Source organism: Schistocerca americana, unplaced genomic scaffold (assembly GCF_021461395.2).
Source record: "Schistocerca americana isolate TAMUIC-IGC-003095 unplaced genomic scaffold, iqSchAmer2.1 HiC_scaffold_49, whole genome shotgun sequence".
In the NCBI taxonomy this organism is placed as follows: domain Eukaryota; kingdom Metazoa; phylum Arthropoda; class Insecta; order Orthoptera; family Acrididae; genus Schistocerca; species Schistocerca americana.
The window spans coordinates 1,552,524-1,573,138 of NW_025726225.1; positions in this window are offsets into that span (position 1 = coordinate 1,552,524).

The window sequence follows — 20,615 nt, forward strand, 5'->3', positions numbered from 1 at the left end:
AATTCTCTTAGTGCCTATGATTTGAGCCTTTAGTGTGTCACCAGTTTTAGATTCCGATGCGCAACTGCAGGTTTACTGTATCCCTTGGAATTTCACATTCACGATTAAACACAGAAATTGCATCGGAATTAAATACAAAAGGCCCAATGCCGACTTAACTACAAGAAGACTGACTTTTCATAGGGTCTATGTTATGAGCTTTTCCTGTGTCACCAGTTTTAGATTCCGATGCACAACTGCAGAATTAATGTATCACTTCGAACTTCACATTGACGATGAAACACAGAAATTGCATCGGAATTAAATACAAAACGCACAATGCCGACTTAAGTACAAGAAGACTGACATTTCTTAGTGTCCATGATTTGAGCCTTTCCTGTGAGACCTGTTTTAGATTCCGATGCTTCACTTCAGGTTTACTGTATGACCTGGACCTTCACTTTGGCCATGAAACACAGAAATTGCATAGGAATTCAATACAAAAGGCACAATGCCGACTTAAATACAAGAAGACTGAGTCTTCTTACCGTCTATGTTTTGAGCCTTTCCTGTGAGAACAGTTTTGGATTCCAGTGCATCTTTTCAGCTTTACTGTCTCCCTTGGAGCTTCACTTTGACTATGAGACACAAAAATTGCACCGGAATTAAATACTAAAATCACAATACCGACTTAAGTACAAGAGGACTGAGTCTTCTTACTGTCTATGCTTTGAAAATTTCCTGTGTCACCAGTTTTAGATTCCGATGCTTCACTTCAGGTTTACTGTATCCCTTGGACGTTCACTTTGACAACGAAACACAGAAATTGCATCTGAATTAAATACAAAAGGCACAATGCCGACTTAGGTACATGATGACCGAATTCTCTTAGTGCCTACGCTTTGAGCCTTTAGTGTGTCACCAGTTTTAGATTCCGATGCTTCACTTCACGTTTACTGTATCCCGTGGTCCTTCACGTTGGCGATGAAACACAAACATTGCATCGGAATTAAATACAAAAGGCACAATGCCGACTTAAGTACAAGAACACTGAGCCTTCTTACTGTCTATGTTTTGAGCCTTCCCTATGATACCAGATTTAGATTCCAGTACTCCGCTTCAGGTTTACTGTATCCCTTGGACCTTCACTTTGACGATGAAGCACAATAATTGCATCGGAATTAAATACAAAAGGCACAATGCCGACTTATGTACAAGAAGACTGAGTCTTCATACGGTCTATGCTTCGAGACTTTACTGCGTCACCAGTTTTTAGATTCCGATGCTTCACTCCAGTTTACTGTATCCCTTGGACCTTCCGTTTGACGATGAAACACAAAAATTACATCGGAATTAAATACAAAAGGCACAATGTCGACTTAAGTACAAGAAGACTGACTTTTCTTAGTGTCTATGTTTTGAGCCTTTCCTTTTTGACCAGTTTCAGATTCCGATGCTTCACTTCAGGTTTACTGCATCCCTTGGACTTTCATTATGACGATGAAGCACAGTAATTGCATCGGAATTAAATAGAAAAGGCACAATGCCGACTTAAGTAGAAGAACTCTGAGTCTTCTTACTGTCTTTGTATTGAGCCTATCCTGTGTGACTAGTTTTTGACTGCTATGCTTCAATTCCAATTTACTGTATCCTATGGACCTTCACTTTGACGTCGAAACACAGAAATTGCATCGCAATCAAATAAAAAAAGCCACTAAGCCGACTTAGGTACAAGAAGACTGTGTCTTCTTATCGTCTATGGTTTGAGCCTTTCCTCTGAGATCAGTTTCAGATTCCGATGGTTCACTTCAGGTTTAATTTATCCCTTGGACCTTCACTTTGACAATGAAACACAAAAATTGCATGGGAATTAAATACAAAAAGCACAATGCCGCCGTTAGCACAAGAATACTGACTTTTCTTAGTGTCTATGTTTAAGCTTTTCCTGTGTGATCAGTTTTAGTTTCCGATGCACGACCGGAGGTTTATTGTATCCCTTGGACCTTAACTTTGGCGATGAAACACTGTAATTGCATCGGAATTGAATACAAAGGGCACAACGCCGACTTATGTACAGGAAGTCTGAGTACTCTTACCATCTATGTTTGAGCCTTTCCAGTGAGACCTGTTTCAGATTCCGATGCTTCACTTCATGGTTACTGTATCCCTTGGACCTTCACTTTGACGATGAAACACAAACATTGCATCGGAATTAAATACAAAAGGCACAATGCCAACTTTAGTGCAAGATGACTGACATTTCTTAGTGTCTATGATTTGTGCCTTTCCTGTGAGACCAGTTTTAGATTCTGATGCTTCACTTCAGGTTTACTGTGTCACTTGGACCTTTATTTTGACGAAGACACACAGTAAAATACAAAAGGCACAATGCTGACTTAAGTACAACAAGACTGACCTTTTATAGTCTCTATGCTTTGAGCCGTTCCTGTGAGATCAGTTTAAGAATCCGATGTATCAGTTCAGGTTTATTGAATCCCTTGGACCTTCACATTGACGATGAATTACAGAAATTGCATCGGAATAAACTACAAAAGGCACAATGCCGACTTAAATACTAGATGACTGAGTCTTCTCACTTTCTATGTTTTGAGCCCTTCCTGTGAAACCAGTCTTAGAATCCGATGCTTCACTTCAGGTTTACTGCATCCCTTGGACCTTCACATTGACGATAAAACACAGTAATTGCATCGGAATAAAAAACAAAATGCACAATGCCGACGTAAATACAAGAAGACTGACTTTACTTAGTGCATACGTTTAGCCTTTCCTGTGTCACCAGTTTTAGATTCCGAAGCTGCACTTCAGGTTTACTGTATCCCTTGGACCTTAACATTGACGATGAAACACAGTAATTGCATCGGAAGTAAATACAAGAGGCACAATGCCGACTTAAGTACAAGAACACTGAGCCTTCTTACTGTCTATGTTTTGAGCCTTCCCTATGTGAGCAGATTTAGATTCCGGTACTTCGTTTCAGGTTTACTGTATCCCTTGGACCTTCACTTTGACGATGAAACACAAAAATTGCATCGGAATTAAATACAAAAGCACAATGCCGCCTTTAGTACAAGAAGACTGACTTTTCTTATTGTCCATGTTTTGAGCTGGTTCTATGTCACCAGTTTTAGATTTCGATGCACAACTGCTGGTTTACTGTATCCCTTGGACCTTCACATTGACGATGAAACACAGTACTTGCATCGGAAGTAAATACAAGAGGCACAATGCCGACTAAAGTACAGGAAGACCGACTTTTGTTAGTGTCTGTGTTTTGAGCCTCTCCTGGTGTCACCAGTCTTCGATTCCGTTGCACAACTGCTGGTTTTCTGTATCCCTTAGGCCTTCACATTGACGATGAAACACAGTAATTGCATCGGAATTAATTACAAAAGGCACAATGCGGACTTAAGTACAAGAAGACTGACTTTTCTTAGTGACTATGTTTTGAGAATCTCCTGTGAGACTACTTTTAGAATCCTATGCTTCACCTCCAATTTACTTTATCCCTTGGATTTTCACTTTGACGATGAAACACAGAAATTACATCGGAATTGAATACAAAAGGCACAATGCCAACCTAAGTACAAGAAGACTGAGTCTTCTTACGGGCTATGCTTCGAGACTTTCCTGTGTCACCAGTTTTTAGATTCCGATGCTTCACTTCCAATTTACTGTATCCCTTGGACCTTCTGTTTGACGATGAAACACAGAAATTGCATCGGAATTAATTACAAAAGGAACAATGTTGACATAAGTACAAGAAGACTGACTTTTCCTAGTGTCTATGTTTTGAGCCTTTCCTGTGAGACCAGTTTCAGATTCCGATGGTTCACTTCACATTTAATTTATTCCTTGGACCTTCACTTTGACAATGAAACACAAAAATTGCATCGGAATTAAATACAAAAGGCACAATGCCGCCTTTAGTACAAGAATACTGACTTTTCTTAGTGTCTATGTTTAAGCCTTTCCTGTGTGACCAGTTTTAGATTCCGATGCTTCACTTCAGGTTTACTGTATCCCGTGGTCCTTCACTTTGGTGATGAAACACAAACATTGCATCGGAATTATATACAAAAGGCACAATGCCGACTTAAGCACAAGAACACTGAGCCTTCCTACTGTCTATGTTTTGAGCCTTCCCTATGAGACCAGATTTAGGTTCCAGTCCTTCGCTTCAGGTTTACTGTATCCCTTGGACCTTCACTTTGACGATGAAGCACAAAAATTGCATAATAATTAAATACAAAAGGCACAATGCCGACTTATGTACAAGAAGACTGAGTCTTCTTACGGTCTATGCATCGAGCCTTTCCTGTGTCACCAGTTTTTAGATTCCGATGCTTCACTTCCAATTTACTGTGTCGCTTGGACCTTCAGTTTGACGATGAAACACAAAAATTGCATCGGAATTAAATACAAAAGGCACAATGTCGACTTCAGTACAAGAAAACTGACTTTTCTTAGTGTCTATGTTGCGAGCCTTTCCTGTGAGACCAGTTTTAGATTCCGATGCTTCACTTCAGGTTTACTGTATCCCTTGGACCTACACTTTGATGATGAAACACAAAAATTGCATCGGAATTAAATACAAAAGGGACAAGGCCGACATAAGTACCGGAAGACAGATTCATCTTACTGTCTATGATTTGAGCCTTTCTTGTGAGACCAGTTTTACATTCCGATGCTTCACTTCATGTTTACTGTATCCCTTGGACCTTCACATTGACGATGAAACACAGAAATCGCGTCGGAATTAATTACAAAAGGAACAATGTCGACATAAGTACAAGAAGACTGACTTTTCTTAGTGTCTATGTTTTGAGCCTCTCCAGTGAGACTAATTTTTGATTCCTATGCTTCACGTCCTATTTACTGTATCCCTTGGACCATCACTTTGATGATGAAACACAGAAATTACATCGGAATTGAACACAAAAGGCACAATGCCAACTTAAGTACAAGAGGAGTGAGTCTTCATACTGTCTATGTTTTGAGCCTTTCCTGTGTCACCAGTTTTAGGTTCCGATGTTTCACGTCCAAGATACTGTATCCCTTGGACCTTCACTTTCACGATGAAACACAAAAATTGCATCGGAATCAAATACAAATGACACAATGACGACTATAGTACGAGAAGACTGACTTTTCTTAGTGACTATGTTTTGAACCTTTCCTGTGATACCAGTTTTAGATTCCGATGCTCCACTTCAGGTTTACTGAATCTAATAGACCATCACAATGACGATGTTGTACAGTAATTCCATCGGAATTAACTACAAAAGGCACACTGCCGACTTCAGTACAGGACGACTGACTTTTCTTAGTGTCTATGATTTAATCCTTTCATAGGAAACCAGTTTTAGATTCCGATGCTTCACTTCAGGTTTACTGTATCCCTTGGACTTTCATTATGACAATGAAGCACAGTAATTGCATCGGAATTAAATACAAAAAGCACAATGCCGACTTAAGTACAAGAAGACTGACTATTCTTAGTGTCTATGTTTGAATCCTTTCCTGTGAGATCAGTTTTAGATTCCGATGCTTCTATTCAGGTTTACTGTATCCTTTGGTCCTTCTCTTTGACGATGAAACACAAAAATTGCATCGGAATTATATACAAAAGACACAATGCCGACTTAAGTACTAGAGGACTGAGTCTTCTTACTGTCTATGATTTGTGCCTTTCCTGTGAAACCAGTTTTAGATTCCGATGCTTCACTTCTGGTTTACTGTATTATATGGACCTTCACATTGACGATGAATCACAGAAATTGCATCGGAATTAAATACAAAAGGCACAATGCCGCCTTAAGTACGTAAAGAGTGAGTCTTTTTACCATCTATGATTTAAGCCTTTCCTGTGAGACCAGTTTTAGATTCCGATGCTTCACGTCAGGTTTATTGTATCCCTTTGACCTGCACATTGACGGTAAACACAGATATTGCATCGGAATTAAATACAAAAGGCATAATGCCGACTTAAGTAAAAGAAGACTACATTTTATTAGTGTCTACGTTTCGAGCCTTTCCTGTGTCACCAGTTTTAGATTCCTGTGCACAACTGCAGGTTTACTGCATCCCTTGGATCTTCATATTTACGATTAACACAGAAATTGCTTCGGAATTAAAAACAAAAGGCACAATGCGGACTTAAGTACATGAAGACTGACTTCTCTTAGTGTCTATGTTTGGAGCCTTTACTGTGTCACCAGTTTTAGATTCCGATGCACAACTGCAGGTTCACTGTACCCCTGCGACACTCACATTGACGGTGAACCACAGAAAATGGATTGGAATTTAATACAAAAGGTACAATGGCGACTTAAGTTCAAGAAGACTGACTTCTTTTAGTGTCTATGTTTTGAGCCTTTTCTATGTCACCAGTTTTAGATTCCGATGCACAACTGCTGGTTTGCTGTATCCCTTGAACCTTCACATTTACGATGAAACACAGTAAATGCATCTGAATTAAATACAAAAGGCACGATGCCGACTTAATTTCAATAAGATTGACTTTTCTTAGTGTATATGTTTTGAATCTTCCCTGAGAGACCTGTTTCAAATTCCGATGCTTCACACCAGGTTTACTGTATCCCTTGGACCTTCACATTGACGAGTAAAGACAGAAATTGCTTCGGAATTAAATACAAAAGGCACAGTGCCGCCTTAAGTACGAGAAGACTGAGTCTTCTTACCGTCTAATGTTTGAGCCTTTCCTGTGACACCAGTTTTAGATTCCGATGCTTCACTTCAAATTTCCTGTAACCCTTGGACCTTCACAATGTCGACGAAACACTGAAATTGCAACGGAATTAAATACAAAATGCACAATGCCAATTTATGTACAAGAAGACTTACTTTTCTTAGTGTCTATGTTCGAGCCTTTCCTGTGTCACCAGTTTTAGATTCCGATGCACAACTGAAGCTTCTCTGTATCTCTTGGACCTTCACATTGACGAGTAAAGACAGAAATTGCTTCGGAATTAAATACACTAGGCACAGTGCCGCCTTAAGTACGAGAAGACTGAGTCTTCTTACCGTCTAATGTTTGAGCCTTTCCTGTGACACCAGTTTTAGATTCCGATGCTTCACTTCAAATTTCCTGTAACCCTTGGACCTTCACAATGTCGACGAAACACTGAAATTGCATCGGAATGAAATACAAAAAGCACAGTGCCGACTTAAGTTCAAGAAAACTGTCCTTTCTTAGTGTTTATGTTTTGAGCCTCTCCAGTGAGACTAGTTTAAGATTCCGATGGTTAACGTCCATTTTACTGTATCCCTTGTACCTTCACTTTGACGTTGAAACACAGAAATTGCATAGGAATTAAATACAAAAGGCACAATGCCGACTTAAGTGCAAGAAGACTGAGTCTTCTTACTGTATATACTTTGAACCCTTCCTGTGTCACCAGTTTTAGTTTCCGATGCTTCACAGCCAATTTACTGGATCCCTTGGACCTTCACTGTGACGATGAAACACAAAATTGCATCGGAATTACATACAAAAGGCACAATGGCAACTTAAGTACAAGAGGACTGACTTTTCTTAATGTCTATGTTTTGAGCCTTTCCTGTTAGACCAGTTTTAGATTCTGATGCTTCACTTCAGGTTTACTGTATCCCTTGGACCCTCATTTTGACGATGAAACACAGTAATTGCATCGTAATTAAATACAAATGGCACAGTGCCGACTTAAGTACAAGAAGGCTGATGTTTCATAGTGTCCATGCTTTGAATCTCTCCTGTGAGACCAGTTTTGGATTACGATGCTTCACTTCAGGTTTACTGTATTCCTTGGACCTTCAAGTTGACGCTGAAACTAAGAAATCGCATCAGAATTAAATACAAAAGGCACAATGCCGAATTTAGTGTAAGAAGACTGACTTTTCTTAGTGTCTATGATTCGAGTCTTTACTGTGTCTCCAGTGTTAGATTCCGATGCACAACTGCAGGTTTACTTTATGCCTTGGACCTTCACATTTACGATGAAACACAGTAACTGCATCGGAATTGAATACAAAAGGCACAATTCCGACTTAAGTACAAGGAGACTGACTTTTCTTATTGACTATGTTTGATCCTTTCCTGTGTCACCAGTTTTAGATTCCGTTGCACAACTGCTGGATTTCTGCACCCCTTAGACCTTCACATTGACGAAGAAACAAATTAACTGCACGGAAATAAATACAAAGACACAATGCTGACTTAAGTACAAGAAGATTGAATTTTCATCGTGTCTGTGTTTTGAGCCTCTCCTGTGTGACTGGTTTTAGATTCCGATTCTTCACGTCCAATTGACTGTATCCCTTGGACCTTCACTTTGACGATGAAACACAGTAGTTGCATCGCAACTAAATACAAAAGGCACAATGCCGACTTAAGTACACGAAGACAGACTTTTCATAGTGTCTATGCTTTGAGCCTTTCTTGTGAGACCAGTTTTAGATTCCGATGCTTCACTTCAGGTTTACTGAATCCCTTGGACCTTCACTTTGACGATGAAATACAAAAATTGCATCGTAATTAAATACAAAAGCACAATGCCGACTTAAATACAAGGAGACGGACTTCTCTTAGTGTCTGTGTTTTGAGCCTTTCCTATGAGACCAGTTTTAAATTCTGATGCATCACTTCAAAAGTACTGTATCCCTTGGACCTTGATTTTGACGATGAAACACAGTAATTGCAACGTAATTAAATACAAAAGGCACAGTGCCGACTAAAGTGCAAGAAGGTTGACTTTTCATAGTGTCTATGCTTTGTGCCTTTCCTGTGAGACTAGGTTTGGATTCCAAAGCTTCACTTCTGGTTTACTGAATCCTTTGGACCTTCACTTTGACGATGAAATATAAAAATTGCTTCCGAATTAAATACTAAAGACACAATGGCGATTTTAGTACAAGAAGACTGATTCCTCTTACCGTCTGTGATTTGAGCCTTTCCTGTGGGACCAGTTTTAGATTCCGATGCTTGACTGCTGGTTTACTGTATCCCTTGGACCTTCCAATTGTCGATGAAACACAGTAATTGCATCGGAATTAAATACAAAGGCACAATGCCGACTTAAGTACAAGAAAACTGACTTTTCTTAGTGTCCGTATTTTGAGCCTGTCCTGAGTCACTAGTTTATGATTCCGTTGCACAACTGCTGGTTTTCTGTATCCCTTAGAACTTCACATTGACTAAGTAACACAGTAATTGCATCGGAATTAAATACAAAAGGCACAATGCCGACTTAAGTACAATAAGACTGACTTTTTTTAGTGACTATGTTTTGAACCTTTCCTGTGAGACCAGTTTTTGATTACGATGCTTCACTTCAGGTTTACTGTATCCCTTGGACCATCACTTTGATGATACAACACAAAAATTGCATCGGAATAAAATAAAAAAGGCACAATGGCGACTTAAGTACAAGAAGACTAAGTCTTCTTACTGCCTATGCTTTGAGCCTTTCCTGTGTCACCAGTTTTAGATTCCAATGCATCACTACGGGTTTACTGTATCCCTTAAACCTTCACTTTGACGATGTAACACAGATATTGCATCGGAATTAAGTACAAATGGCACAAGCCCGACTTAAGTACAAGAAGACAGACTTTTCATAGTGTCTATGCTTTGAGCCTTTCTTGTGAGACCAGTTTTAGATTCCGATGCTTCACTTCAGGTTTACTGAATCCCTTGGACCTTCACTTTGACGATGAAATACAAAAATTGCATCGTAATTAAATACAAAAGCACAATGCCGACTTAAATACAAGGAGACGGACTTCTCTTAGTGTCTGTGTTTTGAGCCTTTCCTATGAGACCAGTTTTAAATTCTGATGCATCACTTCAAAAGTACTGTATCCCTTGGACCTTGATTTTGACGATGAAACACAGTAATTGCAACGTAATTAAATACAAAAGGCACAGTGCCGACTAAAGTGCAAGAAGGTTGACTTTTCATAGTGTCTATGCTTTGTGCCTTTCCTGTGAGACTAGGTTTGGATTCCAAAGCTTCACTTCTGGTTTACTGAATCCTTTGGACCTTCACTTTGACGATGAAATATAAAAATTGCTTCCGAATTAAATACTAAAGACACAATGGCGATTTTAGTACAAGAAGACTGATTCCTCTTACCGTCTGTGATTTGAGCCTTTCCTGTGGGACCAGTTTTAGATTCCGATGCTTGACTGCTGGTTTACTGTATCCCTTGGACCTTCCAATTGTCGATGAAACACAGTAATTGCATCGGAATTAAATACAAAGGCACAATGCCGACTTAAGTACAAGAAAACTGACTTTTCTTAGTGTCCGTATTTTGAGCCTGTCCTGAGTCACTAGTTTATGATTCCGTTGCACAACTGCTGGTTTTCTGTATCCCTTAGAACTTCACATTGACTAAGTAACACAGTAATTGCATCGGAATTAAATACAAAAGGCACAATGCCGACTTAAGTACAATAAGACTGACTTTTTTTAGTGACTATGTTTTGAACCTTTCCTGTGAGACCAGTTTTTGATTACGATGCTTCACTTCAGGTTTACTGTATCCCTTGGACCATCACTTTGATGATACAACACAAAAATTGCATCGGAATAAAATAAAAAAGGCACAATGGCGACTTAAGTACAAGAAGACTAAGTCTTCTTACTGCCTATGCTTTGAGCCTTTCCTGTGTCACCAGTTTTAGATTCCAATGCATCACTACGGGTTTACTGTATCCCTTAAACCTTCACTTTGACGATGTAACACAGATATTGCATCGGAATTAAGTACAAATGGCACAAGCCCGACTTAAGTACAAGAAGACAGACTGTTCATAGTGTCTATTCTTTGAGCCTTTCCTGTGAGACCAGTTTTAGATTCCGATGCTTCACTTCATGTTTACTGAATTCCTGGACCTTCAGATTGACGAAGAAACACAAAAATTGCATCGGAATTAATTATAAAAGGCACAATGCCGACTTAAGCACATGAAGACTGACTTTTCTTAGTGTCTATGTTTCGAACCTTTCCTGTGTCTCCAGTTTTAGATTACGATGCTTCCCTTCAGGTTTACTGTACACTTGGACCTTCACATTGCCGATGAAACACAGCAATTGCATCGTAATTAAATACAAATGGCACAATGCCGACTTAAGTACAAGAAGACTGACTTTTCTAAGTGTCTATGATTTGAGCCTTTCCTGTGAGACTAGTTTTATATTCTGATACAGGTTTACTGTATCCCTTAGACCTTCACTTTGTCGATGAAACTCAAAAATTGCATCGTGATTAAATACAAAAGGCACAAGGCCGACTTATGTACAAGAAGATTGAGTCTTCTTACTGTCTGTGCTCTGAGCCGTTCCTGTGAGACCAATTTTGGATTCCGATGCTTCACTTCAGGTATACTGTATCCCTTGGACCTCCACTTTGACGATGATACACAAAAATTGCATCGAAATGAAATACAAAATGCACAATGCCGACTTAAGTACAAGAAGATTGACTTTTCTTAGTGGCTTTGCTTTGAGCCTTTGCTGTGAGACGAGTTTTAGATTCCGATGCTTCACTTCAGGTTTACAGTATCCCCTGGACGTTCGCTTTGACGATGAAACACAAAAATTGCATCGGAATAAAATACAAAAATCACAATGCCGACTCAAGTACAATAAGACTGAGTCTTCTTGCTGTCTATGTTTGAGCCTTTCCTGTGAGACCAGTTTTCGATTCCGATGCACAACTCCAGGTATACTGTATCCCTTGGACCTTCACATTGAACATGAAACACAGTAATGGCATCGGAATTTAATACAAAAAGCACAATGCCGACTAAAGTACAAGAAGACTGAGTTTTCTTAGTGTCTATGTTTTGAGCCTTTGCTGTGAGACCAGTTTTAGATTTCGATGCTTCACTTCAGGTTTACTGTATCCCTTGGACCTTCACATTGACGATGAAACACAGAAATTGCATCGGAATTAATTACAAAAGGCACAATGCCGGCTTAAGTACAAGAAGATTGAGTCTTCCTAAAAATCTATGTTTTGAGCCTTTCCTGTGAGACCAGGTTTAGTTTCAGATGCATCCCATCAGGATTACAGTATCCCTTGGATCTCCTCATTTTCCATGAAACGCAAAAGTTGCAACGGAATTAATTACAAATTGCATAATGCCGACTTAAGAACAAGAAGACTGGCTTTTCTTACCATCTTTGTTTGAGCCTTTCCTGTGAGACCAGTTTTAGATTCCGATGCTTCACGTCAGGTTTACTGTATCCCTTTGACCTGCACATTGACGATGAAACACAGAAATTGCATCGGAATTAATTACGAAACCCACAATGCCGGCATAAGTACAAGAAGATTGACTTTTATTGCGTCTATGCTTCGAGCCTTTCCTGTGTCACCAGTTTTAGATTCCGATGCACAACTGCAGGTTTACTGTATCCCTTGGACCTACTCATTGACGATGAAACACAGTAATTGCATCGGAATTAAATGCAAAACGCACAATGCCGACTTAAGTACAAGAAGACTGACTTTTCTTAGTGTCTATGTTTCTAGCCTTTCCTGTGTCTCCAGTTTTAGATTACGATGCTTCACTTCAGGTTTACTGTACCCTTGGATTTTCACATTGCCGATGAAACACAGCAATTGCATCGTAATTAAATACAAAAGGCACAATGCCGACTTAAGTACAAGAAGACTGACTTTTCTTAATGTCTATGATTTGAGCCTTTCTTGTGAGACTAGTTTTACATTCTGATGCTTCTATTCATGTTTACTGTATAACTTAGACCTTCACTTTATCGAAGAAACACAATAATTGCATCGTAATTAAATACAAAAGGCACAATGAAGACTTAAGTAAAAGATGTCTGACATTTCTTAGTGTCTATGATTTGAGCCTTTCCTGTGAGACCAGTTTTAGATTCCGATGCTTCACTTCAGGTTTACTGTATGCCTTTGACATTCACTTTGACGATGAAACACAAAAACTGCATCACAATTAAATACAAAAGCCACAATGCCGACTAGAAGACTGACGCTTCTTACCGTCAATGTTTGAGCATTTGATGGGAGACCTGTTTTAGATTCAGATGCTTCATTTCAATTTTTCTGTCTCCCATGTACCTTTACTTTGACTATGAAACACAAAAATTGCTTCGGAATTAAATACAAGAGGCACAATTCCAACTTAAGTACAAGTAAACCGAGTCTTCTTACAGTCTATGTGTTGAGCCATCCTTGTGAGACCAGTTTTAGATTCCGATGCTTCTCGTCAGGTTTACTGAAACCCATGGACCTTCACATTGACGAAGAAAAACAGAATTTATATCGGAATTAATTACAAAATCCACAATCCCGACATAAGTACAAGAAGATTGACTTTTATAGTGTCTATGATTCGAGCTTTTCCTGTGTCACCAGATTTAGATTCGGATGCACAACTGCAGGTGTACTGTATCCCTTAAACCTTCACATTGACGAAGAAACACAGAAATTGCACCGAAATTAAATACAAAACGCACAATGCCGTCTTAAGTACTAGAAGACTGACTTTTTTTAGTGTCTATGTTTTGAGCCTTTCCTTTGTCACCTGTTTTAGATTCCGATGCACAACTGCTGGTTTGCTGTATGCCTTGGACCTTCACATTGACGATGAAACACAGTAATTGCATAGGAATTAAATACAAAAGGCACAATGCCGACTGAGGTACAAGAAGACAGACTTTTCCTAGTGTCTATGTTTTGAGCCGTTCCTGAGTCACCAGTATTAGATTCCGTTGCACAACTGCTGGTTACTGCATCTCTTCGACCTTCACATTGACGATGAAACACAGTAATTGCGTCGGAATTAAATGCAAAAGGCACAATGCCGACTTACGTACAAGAAGACTGACTTTTCGTAGTGCCTATGCTCTGAGCCTTTCCTGTGAGACCGGTTTTAGATTGTGATGCTTCACTTCAGGTTTACTGTATCTCTTGGACCTCCACATTGACGATGAAACACAAATATTGCATCGGAATTATATACAAAAGCCACAATGCCGACTTAAGTACAAGAAGACTGACTTTTCTTAGTGTCTATGTTCTGATCCGTTCCTGAGAGTCTAGTTTCAGATTCCGATGCTTCACTTCAGGTTCACTGTATTCCTTTGATCTTCCCTTTGACGATGAAACACAGATATTGCATCGGAATTAAATACGAAAGGCACAATGCCGACTTACATACAAGAAGACTTAGTCTTCTTACTGTCTATGTTTTGAGCCTTTCCTTTGAGACCAGATTTGGATTCCAATGCTACACTTCCGGTTTACTGTATCCCTTGGACTTTCACTTTTACGATGATACACAAAAATTGCATTGCAAGTAGATACAAAATGCACAATGCCGACGTAAGTAGAAGAAGACAGACATTTCTTAGTGTCTATGATTTGGGCCTTTCCTGTGAGACCAGTTTTAGATTCCGATGCTTCACTTCAGATTTACTGTATCCCATGTACCTTGACATTGACGATGAAACACAGAAATTGGTTCGGAATTAAATACAAAAGGCACAATGCCTACATAAGTGCAAGAAGACTGAGTCTTCTTACTGTCTATGTTTTGCGCCTTTCCTGTGTCACCTGTTTTAGATTCCAATGCACAACTGCAGGTTTACTGTATCTCTTGGTCCTTCACTTTGACGATGAAACACAAAAATTGCATCGGAATTAAATACAAAAGGCACACAGCCGACTTAAGTACAAGAAGACTGACTTTTCTTAGTGTCTATGTTGTAGTCATTACCTGTGTATCCAGTTTCAGATTCCGATGCACAACTGCAGGTTTACTGTATCCCTTGGACCTTCACATTGACGATGAAACACAGATATTGCATCGGAATTACGTACAAAAGGCACAATGCCGACTTAAGTACAAGAGGACTGAGTCCTCTCACTGCCTATGTTTTGAGCCTTTCCTGTGAGACCAGTTTTAGATTCCGATGCTTCACTTCAGGTTTCCAGTATCCCTTGACCTCCATTTTGACGATGAAGTACAAAAATTGCATTGGAATTAAATACATAAGGCAAAATGCCGACTAAAGTACAAGAAGACTGACTTTTCTTAGTGTCTATGATTTTAGCGTTTCCTGTTTCACCAGTTTTAGTGTCCGATGCACAAATGCAGGTTCACTGTATCCATTGGAGCTTCACATTAGCTATGAAACACAGAAATTTCATCGGAATTAAGTACAAAAGGCACAATGCCGAATTAATTACATGAAGACTAAGCCTTCTTAGTGTCTATGTTTTGAGTCTCTCCTGTGTCGCCTGTTTTAGATTCCGATGCGCAACTGCAGGTTTACTGTATCCCTTGGACCTTCACTTAGACGATGAAACACTAAAATGCATCGGAATTAAATAAAAAAGGCACAATGCCGCCTTAAGTATTAGGAGACTGGCTTTTCTTAGTATCTACGTTTTCAGATTTCCCTGCGTCACCAGTTTTTGAGTCCGAAGCACAAATGCAGGTTAACTGTGTCCATTGGAGCTTCACATTTTCTATGAAACACAGAAATTTCATCGGAATTAAATACAAAGGGCACAATGCCGACTTAAATACGAGAAGACTGAGTTTTCTTACTGTCTATGTTTTGCGCCTTTCCTGTGTCACCTGTTTTAGATTCCGATGCACAACTGCAGGTTTACTGTATCCCTTGGAGCTTCGCTTTGACGATGAAACACAAAAATTGCATCGGAATTAAATACAAAAGCCACAATTCCTACTTAAGTATAAAAAGACTGACGTTTCTTAGTGTCTATCTTTTGAGCCTTTCCTGTGTCACCAGTTTTAGAGTCCGATGCACAACTGAAGGTTTACTTATCCCTTCGACGTTCACAATCACGATGAAACACAGAAATTGCATCGGATCTAAATACAAAAGGCACAATGCCGACTTAATTACAAGAAGACTGACATTTCTTAGTGTCTATATTTTGAGCCCTTCCTGTGTCACCAGTTTTAGATTCCGATGCTTCACTTCAGGTTTCCTGTATCCCTTGGACCTTCATTTTGACCATGAAAGCCTAAAAATTGCATTGGAATTAAATACAAAAGGCACAATGCAAACTTAAGTACAAGAATACTGACATTTCTAAGTGTCTATGTTTTAAGCGTTTCCTGTGTCACCAGTTTTAGAGTCCGATGCAAAAATGCAGGTTAACTGTATCCATTTGAACTTCACATTGGCTATGAAACACAGATATTTCATCGGAATAAATACAAAAGGCACAATGCTGACATAAATACAAGAAGACTGAGTCTTCTTACTGTCTATGTTTTGAGCCATTCCTGTGTCACGTGTTTTGGATTCCGATGCACACCTGCAGGTTTACTGTATTTTTTGGACCATCACATTGACGATGAAACAGAGAAATTGCATCGAAATTAAATTCAAAAGCACAATGCCGACTTAAGTACAAGAAGACTGAGTCTTCTTGCTGTCTAAGTTTTGAGCCTTTCATGTGAGACCAGTTTTAGATTCCGATCCTTCACTTCAGGTTTCCTGTATCCCTTGGACCTTCATTTTGACGATGAAACACAAAAATTGCATTGGAATTAAATACAGAACGCACAATGCCAACTTAAGTACAAGAAGACTGACTTTTCTAATTGTCTATGCTTTGAGCGTTTCCTGTGTCACCAGTTTTATAGTCCGATGCACAACTGAATGTCTACAGTATCCCTCGGACGTTCACATTGACGATGAATCACAAAAATTGGATGGGAATGAAATACAAAAAGCACAATGCCGACTTAAGTACAAGAAGTCTGATGTTTCTTAGTGCCTATGCTTTGATCTTTTCCTGAGTCACCAGTTTTAGAGTCCGATGCACAACTGTAGGTTTACTGTATCCCTTGGACGATTACATTGACGATGAAACACAGAAATTTCATCGGAATTAAATACAAAATGCACAATGCCGACTTAAGTACAAGAAGACTGACTTTTCTTAGTGTCTATGTTTGAAGCCTTTCCTGTGTCACCTGTTTTAGAGCACGATGCACAACTGCATGTTTACTGTATCCCTTGGAATTTCACATTGACGATGAAACACAGATATTGCATCGGAATGAAATACAAAAGTCACAATGCCGACTTTAATACAAGAAGGCTGAGACTTCTTACTGTCTATGTTTTGAGCCGTTCCTGTGAGACCAGTTTAAGATTCCGATACTTCTCTTCAGGTTTCCTGTACCTCTTGGACCGTCACTTTGACGATGAAACACAAAAATTGTATCGGAATTAAATACAAATGCACAATGCCGACTTAAGTACAAGTTGACTTACTTTTTTTGTTTCTTTGATTTGAGCCTTACCTGTGTCACCAGTTTTAGAATCCAATGCACAACTGTAGGTTTACTATATGCCTTTGCCGTTCACTTTGACGATGAAACACTAAATTCCGTCGGCATTAAATAAATATGCACAATGCCGACTTAAGTACAACATGGATGACTTTTCTTTGTGTCTATGATTTGGGCCTTTCCTGTGTCACGAGTTTTAGATTCCGTCGCGCAACTGCAGGTTTACTGTATCCCCTGGACCTTCACATTGACGATGAAACACAGAAATTGCATCAGAATTAATTACAAAAGGTACAATGCCGACTTAAGTACAAGAAGACTGACTTCTCTTAGTGTCTATGTTTTGAGCATTTTCCTGTGTCACCTGATTTAGAGTACGATGCGCAACTGCAGGTTTACTGTATCCCCTGGACCTTCACATTGATGATTAAACAAAGAAATTGCATCAGAATTAATTACAAAAGGTACAATGCCGACCTAAGTACAAAAAGACTGAGTCTTCTTACTGTCTATGTTTTGAGCCTTCCCTGTGTCACCATATTTAGATTCCGATGCGCAACTGCAGGTTCACTGTATCCCCTGGCCCTTCACATTGACGATGAAACACAAAATTTGCATCGGTATTAAACACAAAAGGCACAATGCCGACTTAAGTACAAGAAGACTGAGTCTTCTCACTGTCTATGCTTTGAGCCTTTCCTGTGAGACCAGTTTTAGATTCCGGTGCTTCACTTCAGGATTACAATTTCCCTTGAACCTTCACATTGAAGATAAAACACAAAACTTGCATCGGAAATAAATACAAAGGGCACAATGCCGACTTAAGTTCAAGAAGACTGACTTTTCTTAGTTTTTATGCTTTGAGCCTTTCCTGTGTCACCAGTTTTTGATTCCGATGCATAGCTGCAGGTTTTCTGTATCCCTTGGACCTTCACATTGACGATGAATCACAGAAATTGTATCGGAATTAAATACAATAAACACAATGCTGACTTAAGTGCAAGATGACTGACATTTCTTAGTGTCTACGTTTTGAGCCTTTCCTGTGTCACCAATTTTAGATTCCGATGCTCAACTGCAGGTTTACTGTATCCATTGGACGTTCACTTTGACGATGAAACACAAAAATGGCATCGGAATTAAATACAAAATGCACACTGCCGAGTTAAGTACAAGAAGACTGACTTTTCTTAGTTTTTTGGTTTTGAGCCTTTCCTGTGTCACCAGTTTTAGATTCCGATGCACAAATGCAGGTTTACTGGATCTCTTGGGCTTTCGCGTTGACGAAGAAACACAGCAATTGCATCGGAATTAAATACAAAAAAGCACACTGCTTAGTAAAGTACAAGAAGACTGACTTTTCTTAGTTTTTATGGTTTGAGCCTTTCCTGTGTTACCAGTTTTAGATTCCGAGGCACAACTGCAGGTTTACTGTATCCCATGCACCTTCACATTGACGATGAACCACAGAAATTGCATCGGAGTTAAATACAAATGGCACAATGCCGACGTAAGTACAAGAAGACTGAGTGTTCCTACTGTCTATGCTTTGAGTCTTTCCTTTGAGACCAGTTTTAAATTCCGATGCTTCACATCAGTTTTCCTGTATCCCTTGGACCTTCACTTTGACGATGAAACACAAATATTGCATCGAAATTAAATAGAAAAAGCACAATACCGACTCAAGTTCAAGAAGACAGACTTTTTTAGTTTCTATGATTTGAGCCTTCCCTCTGCACCAGTTTTAGGTTCTCATGCACAATTGCAGGTTTACTGTATCCTTGGACGTTCACTTTGACGATGAAACACAAAAATTGCATCGGAATTAAATACAAAAGGCACACTGCTCAGTTAAGTACAAGAAGAATTGCGTCTCTTTGTATTTATACTTTGAGCCTTTCCTGTGTCACCAGTTTTAGATTCCGATGCGCAACTGCAGGTTATTGTATCCCCTGGACCTTCACATTGGCGATGAAACACAGAAATTGCATCGGAATTAAATACAAAAGGCACTATGCCGACTTAACTACAAGAAGACTGAGTCTTCTTAGCGTATATGGTTTGAGCCTCTCCTGTGACACCAGTTTTAGAATCCGACGCTTCACTTCATAATAACTGTATCCCTTGGACACTCACATTGACGATGAAATACAAAAATTGCATCGGAATTAAACACAAAAAGCACAAAGCCGACTTAAGTACAACAAGAATGACGTCTCTCAGTGCCTATGCTTTGAGCCTTTCGTGTGTCACCTGTTTTAGAGTACGAAGCACAATTGCAGGTTTACCGTATCCATGGACCTTCACATTGACGATGAAACACAGAATTGCATCGGAATTAAATACAAAAGGCACAATGCCGACTTAAGTACAAGAAGACTGACTCCTCTTACTGGCTATGTTTTGAGCCATTCCTGTGAGACCAGTTTCAGATTCCGATGCATCACTTTAGGTTTACTGTGTCTTTTGGACCTTCACTTTGATGACGAAACACAAAAATTGCATCGGAATTAAATACAAAAGGCACATTGCCGACTTAAGTACAAGAAGACTAACTTTTCTTAGTGACTATGTTTGGAGCCTTTCCTGTGTCACCAGTTTTACATTCTGATGCACAACTGCATGTTCACTGTATCCCTCGGACCTTCACTTTGACGATGAAACACTATATTGCGTCGGAATTAAATACAAAAGGCACAATGCCGACATAAGTACAAGAGGACTGACTTTTCTTAGTTTTTATGTTTTGAGCCTTTCCTGTGTCACCAGTTTTAGATTCCGATGCACACTGCAGGTTTACTGTATCCCTTGGACCTTCACATTGACGATGAAACACAGATACTTAATCGGAATGAAGTACAAAAAGGCAGAATGCCGACGTAAGTACAAGAAGACTGTTTCCTTTACCGACTATGTTTAAACCCTTTCCTGTGAGACCAGTTTTAGAGTCCGAAGCACAACTGCAGGTTTACTGTACCCCTTGGACCTTCACATTGACGATGAAACACAAAAATTGTATCGGAATAAAATACAAAAGGCAGACTGCCGACTTAACTACGAGAAGACTGAGTCTTCTTACTGTCTATGCTTTGACGCATTCCTGTGAGACCAGTTTTAAATTCCGATGGATCACTTCATGTTTACTGTATCCCTTGGACCTTCACATTGACGTTGAAACAAAAAAATTGCATCGGATTTAAATACAAAAGGCACAATGCCGACTTAAGTACAAGAAGACTGACTTCTCTTTGTGCTTATGCTTTGAGCCGTTCCTGTGTCA